The following is a 7,592-nucleotide window of genomic DNA, read 5'->3' as shown; positions in this document are numbered from 1 at the left end:
CTTTCACAGCTTGCTGCTCTGATTTTTTATCTGTTGCTTTGCTGTCTAGGTTCTCTTCAAATTTCTTGGCTGACTGAAACAAAATGGAATAGTCCTGGCTTCAGCAGCAGCCTGTTAAAGTGAAATGCTTTGCAGCTTGACAGAGGGAGGTACAAAGATCCCCTGCTGTGCTTCTAAGGACAATGCAAAGCCACAGCATTCTCCTTACTCATCTTCGAGGAGCACTGTTTCCTCACTCTATGGCATGTACCCCCGCTCATCCAAACTGGAGTTGCAGTTCTCCTCTTGGGGTGAAAGACTCCTTCAGATCTCAGCATTTTCAGCCCAGAGAGAGGAAAGCAGAGCACACCGCCCCAGGTGTGTCACTGCAAGAGGCAGGACAGAATGCTCCAGCAGCCCCTCACCAACTCACCTTCTCTTCCTCTCCATTATCTGTCCAAGGCCAATGGCTGCTCTCTTGGCCTGGGGACGGACTAAGCTGCTCAGAGCCACTACCTCCTCCACCCTTTCCTGCTTGTATTCTGCCATCACCTTGATGCAACAGGCAGAGTGGGAAACACTTGTGGCTCTCTGGAAAGCTGGAGGTGTCACTCTCAGCCTGGGATCAGAAAGCAGCACAGGTTTAACAGGGTGGGGCAGAAGGCCTGAGGATGACCTCAGCACTGGTCAGCCCAGCAGATGCTGCTGCATGGCATGACAGCTGTGGTTGGCTGCACAGCATTCCTGCCCACCAGCCTGCAAGTCCACTCGGAATGTGCCCAGCCATTTGCAGCCAACAGCTGTGGAAATGCATCTCAGAGAAAAGGCAAGGGAACTGAGCACAAATGTGGTAGCTCAGTTGTACGGCATAAAGGAAAGCTGTCAGTGTGCACACAGCAGGAGAAACTGTGCCATGGGTACAACTGTTAACACTTTAAACTTGTTTTATAACAGCGTCAGACAAATTTGAAACAGCTGCTCTGTATGCTCTTCATTTCCAGCGGCAATGTCTTTTTTTTTTTACTTGCTGTAAAAGAAATTGGTGCTACCGCTGTTTACAAAATTACCCGAGCTGCACTTATGACTTCTAACTTCTGATCTTCCTGTGATCACACGGATACTGTAAACAGCAAGATCAGGGTTTGCTCTCCTAACGTTGGTGCCACAGCCCTGAAAAAGCCAAATGTTGGATACATTATGGAGGGGAGAAGGCAGGGCAGCAAAGGAGAACTGTTGGCTTCCATTTCACATTCTCTAAGACCTTTTGTCATTGAACTACCAAACACTTTCTCATGCCGCCAAGCAATTAAGCCTCCCTGACACTGGAGCATTTATGGGGGAATTACCACTCATCTCGGCCATGCTCAGAAACACCAGGTCAGAAGTCAGAGAATTGATAAACCTTATTGAGGTGCCAGGAAATACGTCCCCAGGGCTGAGTCCCCAGGGCTGACATCTTCAGAGCAGTGAAGGAAAGAGCAGAAATAGCTTATATTTAAACAGATTGCTAGGGTCAGGCACCTTCCAATTCAATGAAGAGTGAACTATTTCATATTTATACAAGATGAGAGTTTTATAATGCTTGTTTATCTGTGCTGCAGTAGGACCCAGGAGACCTACGTGTAGGCAAGGTCCTTTTGTGCAAGGCATTATGAAAATGCTGAAGAGAAGCGAGGTAAAGAAAACAGAAAAATATGTAAGTATCACTAATCTTCTACCTTTCCATTTAACCATATTCTTTTTGCCTAGGCTCCTTTTTCAAAGGGAAGGACATGTATAGTCCTTTATTTCTTTTTATCCATGTAATTTATAAACCAAGTAGCTGCAGCAAAAATTATTTGAGACTCCATTGTCTAGCAAACCTGGACACTATGGCAGAGGAAGCAGATCCTGGGAGCTGATAAAGGAACATCCAAGGTATGAGCTCTGCAAGAGGGCACAGACTCTGCATTGGTTGCTATATTGGGAGTTGAGCAATGTGAATGCTATTACTAGATCTGCAGGTGCCTTCTTGTGTGACCCTAGGCAGCTTGTTTCACTTTCCAAAGCTGCTTTTCTCCTGGTAAAATTGCTGTAACAATGCTTACCTTTTTTTTTTTAAAAAAAGGGGATGGAGATCATTTGCTAAATAGAGCATTCAAAGGCTAAGAATGGTCTTTGCTGAGTCTGCTATCCAGCATCAGGAAATGCCTAGGACAATTTGATCATCATTACACAGTCATAAGTCTCATGGTTTCTAATAATAATGAAAGTTTCAACTTATATAGAACATAGAATCATTGCATCATTTAGGTTGGAAGAGACCTTTAAGATCATCATGTTCAATGATCAACCCAGCACTGCCAAGTCTGCCACTAAATCATCTCCCTAAAGTGCCACGTCTACACATCTTTTAACATCCGTAGGTTTATTTCCCTGTGAGTGATTTTAGTACTAGTCACTGTCACCCCACTGTGTGGAGTCACTGTCCACTTTTGTTTTCTAGGCATCCTCTCTCCTTTTATTAAATCATGTCTGATGTTATGATTTTTTATTTTAAGTATTTTATCTGGCATTTTTAGACTAGCCTAGAATGTTTGTTTAATTGCACTCCAATTTTTGCATTTGTGCTTTTCTCAAAGTGCCCTGGATTACACAAGGGGCACGAGGGTGAAGTAATACATGTGTGAAATAAATAAAAGTATTATTGCCTCTGGGTTAGTTATATTAATGTAAATTGCAACTGGTTGTGTTAAGAGTTTTCTCTTTCACCTTGGACCCTCCATCCAGCCATTAATTGCAAAGAAATGGCACTTTCTTAGTCACAGTAATAATAACAACAGCAATTTCTCATTTCTAAAAATGCCATCCAATAAAGATTCCCCTTTACCAGAGTGCCCATGAGATTGTTTCCGTTTGAGAGAACAAAACTGAGGCACAGAGAGACTTAAAATAACTAAAAGAACATCTAGGTCCCTATTCCAAATTCTGTGCTGGAACTATTGAAACCTGCCCTTTAGTTTTCAAATTTAAGTTTTATGTTTCAAAAAGACACAGCTACGAAAACCTTCTAATTTGCATGACTCATAAATTGTTAATTCATGGCTGGTTTGTTTTTTTTTTTTGCTTTGTCAACACAAGCAATGTTGAGAGCCAAGATGAGCTCAGCTTGCCTTCTTTAATCGGGAGACTTCCTCCAAGTAGCAAAGAAAGCTGAGTTGGATTCATTGAGGCCCAAGCCAGAGGCTAAGGTGCGGGCACTTCTCTCTTCAGACTGCTTGCACTGACACCTAACTTAAACTAAATGAATAAGCAAATGTTGAGACATTCAGCTGGATCACACCCTGCTATGCCAGGTGCATACAAAAACCAAGACATGCCTTCCAAATGGAGAAAATGAGATGAGCTATGCAGTGAAGAGGAGGCATTTGAAAGCCCAGCAGCCTTGGTCCTGATTCAGTCAGTCTTTGGGCGTGGTTCAGTCACCTTTTCTGGGGTCACATCTGTGTTGCTGACTTGCTGCAGGTTAATGCCTTCATGGTCTGTAGCCCATGCCCTGGGCTCTAGTGAATCATTGTAATTGTTATGCTATGGCTACAGCTCAGATGTGTCCTCTCCACTGCCCTTTCCCACATGCTCATTTTATTTTTCAGCCTCAATACAGGTTTTAACAAGAATGAACTTCCAAAAGAAAAGATTTCACCAAGAATATCTGCCTACTGGAGAGGAATAAAAAGTGGTGATTATTTCAATCAGTTCAAGAGTCTCTCTAACAGATTGGCATCACATGTGTCACTTTTATCATTTTATGGTAATTTAGATCTCGAGATGAGAAGGAAGACGTACAATACTTGTGACATTCTCCACCTGCTCCACTTTATGGTTGTCCACATGTACTTCAGTCGGGTAATCATGTTTATACTAAAATAAACCACCCCCACACATTCTGAATATATACAGGTACAACATTTTCAAGCATATATATAAAAATAAAAGGGAGCACTTGAGAAACAATGGTATTTTAATTGTGTGGAGTTTTGCTTTCCGATCCTGTGAGGTCTATTACCTCATCTAATCCTACAAAGGGGTCCTGCTGAGAACGAGACAGAAGCATCTCAGTGAGAGGTTAAAACCAGACTTTACCGCAAGAACATTTTCTGCATGTCCCAAGCATTCCTCCCATTAGAGACATCCCTTTTAAACTTTTACTAAATTCTGCGTGTCCTGTTTGCAAATATCTTCTATTTTTGTTGATAATTTTGATTAACAATGTATGGGTATCTGTGCCCAAATTGCCAACCAGTAAACATTAGGTTTTTCAATTATTTCAGTGTCTGCAGCCTGTATTTTGGGTGCTTTTCTCTGCATTCTCTGAATTGTCTGCAAAAAGATGCCTGCAGAAGAGCTGCAGGGCCACTAGAGTCTCATTAAGAAGAATTAGCAACTTCCCCATCTCTTTCATGCATTCAGATATTCAGAACTAAAATGACCTGAGCTGTTCCTGTTGTTATGTACTTAAACTGTTGCTCACTATTCCTGGCATCACTCTCCTCCAACTAAAGGGGTTTTTTCCCCCCACCTAATGTGTGTTTACAGTGGATATTTGCTTCCCATAAGGTTGAAACATGCCTTGCTGTATCTGGACCATATGACTTTCTGTGGATGAATATTCCCAGCCTCGTCCAACTACTATGCTGCATATCCCTGCACGTTTCCTAAGTGCTGTTTATCTATTTGTCTGTGGATGTTTATACGTTAGTTGAGAAAGCATCCAGGCTTGGACTCAGGATGCAAAAAGAAAAAGAAAATGTCAGTTATCACTGAAATTCCTCAGGGGGCCAGAGGCCTGGATCAAGAGAAGGTCTGTTGGAAGAAGAGCCCACACACTGAATGGAGGCTGTGATGCTCTGTTCATGACTGTGTTAATTTTAGATCAGCTGAACCAGTTTTCTCCCTTTCAGCCTCCGAAGAAGCATCGCACAGCGGTACTTCCCCTTGCTGCCACATTGCAACACAAAAATACACTTTCTGGTGGTTGCAAGTGGATGGATATGATTAGAAGACACATGACACATATCAAAACATTACAGGGTTTAGAAAAGCAGGTACGGGTTACCACACTAAATTTTCAGGAAACAATGCTGAACTGATGCCTCAATAATTTAAATTTTGTGTTAAAAATGTAGAAAGTACCACAAATATATAAAACCAGTGTTGCAGAAGTCATACTTAAAAAGAAAAAAAAGACCAAATCCATCATTTCAAAGCACACACGCTTCCCTGCTCTCTGCCCCACAGTATTCAACTGCACTATAATCCTCAAGTCCACCATGTATGTGTGACCTCAAGATTATTTCTCCTTAGGGCATTAGTAGTAGGCAGAGTTAGAGTTGTTCATGGATATTCACTGTCATCATGCTTAGTATGTGTTTGCTTTGTGTAGTAATATTATACCTAAACTCATGCTTTTCTTGTGTTTAACTTTGGAGTGAATTACCACACCCCTGTAGGGTTTTTAAAAATCTGAACTGCTTGGCAAACTAGAATTTTGACATCATCCCAACATACCTTTACAAAATCATGAAAGCTTCATTTGCAATGACACAAGAGTACTGAGCAGAGAGAATGCTTCTCCACAACATTTCCAACACTTGAAAGCTAACTCAGTATGAGCTTACTTTAATAGCAAATACAGACATACTAAATCATCTTTAAAAAGCCAGTGTGTACTCCTTACCTGAGGGGAATTTACAGCCTCTGGCAGTAGCACAGGTAGCCAGCACGAATGGGACCATTTCAATTTCCAATTGACTTACTGGCTTAAAGGGCTGAGTTAACGAGGCCAGGGAGTACTCACGTACTCACCTCTCTGCTGCCTCAGCAGCTAAGCATTTTCCTCAGAGAGCTGTGCCAAAAGGAAGCCCTTGTGCTTCGGTGCACAGGGTGGTCTGGAGCAACAGACACTTTAGAGAGGGCGGGCAGTTAGACCAGATAATGTTCCATTTCCAGTCTCACACGCCGTGACCTTACAGCATCCAAAGTGGCTGCTGAAGAACAGCAGTGACTGGTTGAGCTACTGAAGCATTAATGGGGCCCACTTAATGCATCAACCAGGAGTCAGGCAACCCCAGACTCTACGTTTTTAATAAAACCAAGATCATTAGCAATCTGGCATGAATTAGCCTCTTCAGAGGAAGTCTGTCCCCATGATTTCAAATAAATTCCAAATTTTCATTAAAAAGTTTTAAGTGTGTGTGTATATGTATTTTGTTATTACTTTTCTTCTGTCAGGAATTAATTTGATAGTAAATTCTTTAAGAACGTTAATATCAAAATCAAAATATCTTCGGCAGAATTAATTAGTTGTTCACAAAAATCTACATACTCTGGACTTTGCTACAGATGTTCATTATTTTCAGTGTTTAATAACCTTGGTTTTAAGTGCAAAGCAGAAATCAAAGTATTAAAGAGGTAACAGCATGTCAGGAATACTTCAATATTCCACCTTCTTTATTGCCACACCGGTATTTTTCCACACAACATTTTCCACTCAGATCAGAAAGCAAACTCTAGCAGGGGAGGCAGCAATATGTCCTCTTCCGAGACAAAACCAAGGTACAGTGAGTGCAGGACTGTAGCTTGCTCAACACCACTGGCTAACCAGCACCAGAAGTACAAGCCCCATTACTCAGCCCTCAAGTCCAGATGCTGGAAATTCCCCTTTCCTTTCCTGTCCGTCAAAGGGCGGCAGCCAGCAGTCACTGAGCCTGCTGTGCTCTCCCCCCCCCGCCATACCTTACCTCCTCAAGACCCCAGAACGGGGCCAACACAGGCCAGCCGGAGCGGCCTGCCTTCTCCCGGCTTCAGCCAGCCCTCAGCTCAGCGTCCTCGAGCAGCAAGTGGTGTTTGCCACGGGCGAGGGAAGCCCCGGACACGTCACACACCTAAACGGCTTTATTTCGGATTGAGGGAACGCAGGGACGCACATCTACAGAATAAGCAAGAAAAGAGAAGGCCCAACGTCGCCCTCGGGGCCTCCAGGCCTCCCTCCAAACGGAGCCCCGGGAGAACAAGTCCCGGTCCACGCCCCGCACAGCACCGGAGCCCCTCAGAGCCGCCCGGCTGCCGGGGAGAGACCCCGAGTGCGCACAGCCCGCTCACCCCGGCACACTGGGCTGGCAGCGACCAGGACCAGTGAAACACGTTCAGTATCCCCGTGCGCGAAGCAGCTCCCGGTGACCGGGAGCCCCGGCAGGTGCCGGCCTGGCCCCCCCGGGACCCGCTCCCACCGACTTCCGCGTCGGAGCCCCTCTGCGCATGCGCGGCGAACACCGGTACCCGCACCCCGCCGGTCGTCCCTGGCTGTACCACTGTGCGCCCAACGTGTGGGTAGAGGCAAAACAAGGCGGCGGCTCCAGGTCCGCGAACCTCAGCTCCGCCTGAGCCTCCTCACAGAGAATCCTATTCTCGAGCTTATGAGCGCCTTCCAAACTCGCTTCTCACCTAGTTCCCGCACTCGATCCAACCCCACTCCCCCCGGGGATGTGCTATGGTATATGCCGCTCCCAGCTGATTCGGTGGCTTGACGAAACCATCGCGCTCAGGACGGGGGGAGCCAAGGTGCCGGAGGGGGA

The 7,592-nt window shown here is 44.8% G+C and overlaps 1 protein-coding gene across 2 annotated transcripts in view; it reads left to right on the top strand.

The window, feature by feature from the left end:
* The first annotated feature begins 7,293 nt into the window (after positions 1–7,293).
* The window catches only part of ZFAND3 (zinc finger AN1-type containing 3), a 135,535-nt gene continuing 135,236 nt past the window's right edge, over positions 7,294–7,592 (top strand). The window contains exon 1 of one of the 2 annotated variants that reach the window (XM_018085191.2): positions 7,294–7,376. The gene's annotated coding sequence lies outside the window, so the exon portion shown is untranslated. The remainder of the gene's footprint in view (positions 7,377–7,592) is intronic. The other variant, XM_029965039.1, reaches the window with a different exon arrangement.

This window comes from Manacus vitellinus, unplaced genomic scaffold (genome assembly GCF_001715985.3).
Source record: "Manacus vitellinus isolate BGI_N305 unplaced genomic scaffold, ASM171598v3 scaffold_8_pilon, whole genome shotgun sequence".
Taxonomy (NCBI): Eukaryota; Metazoa; Chordata; class Aves; order Passeriformes; family Pipridae; genus Manacus; species Manacus vitellinus.
This window is presented reverse-complemented; position numbering and strand designations above follow the sequence as displayed.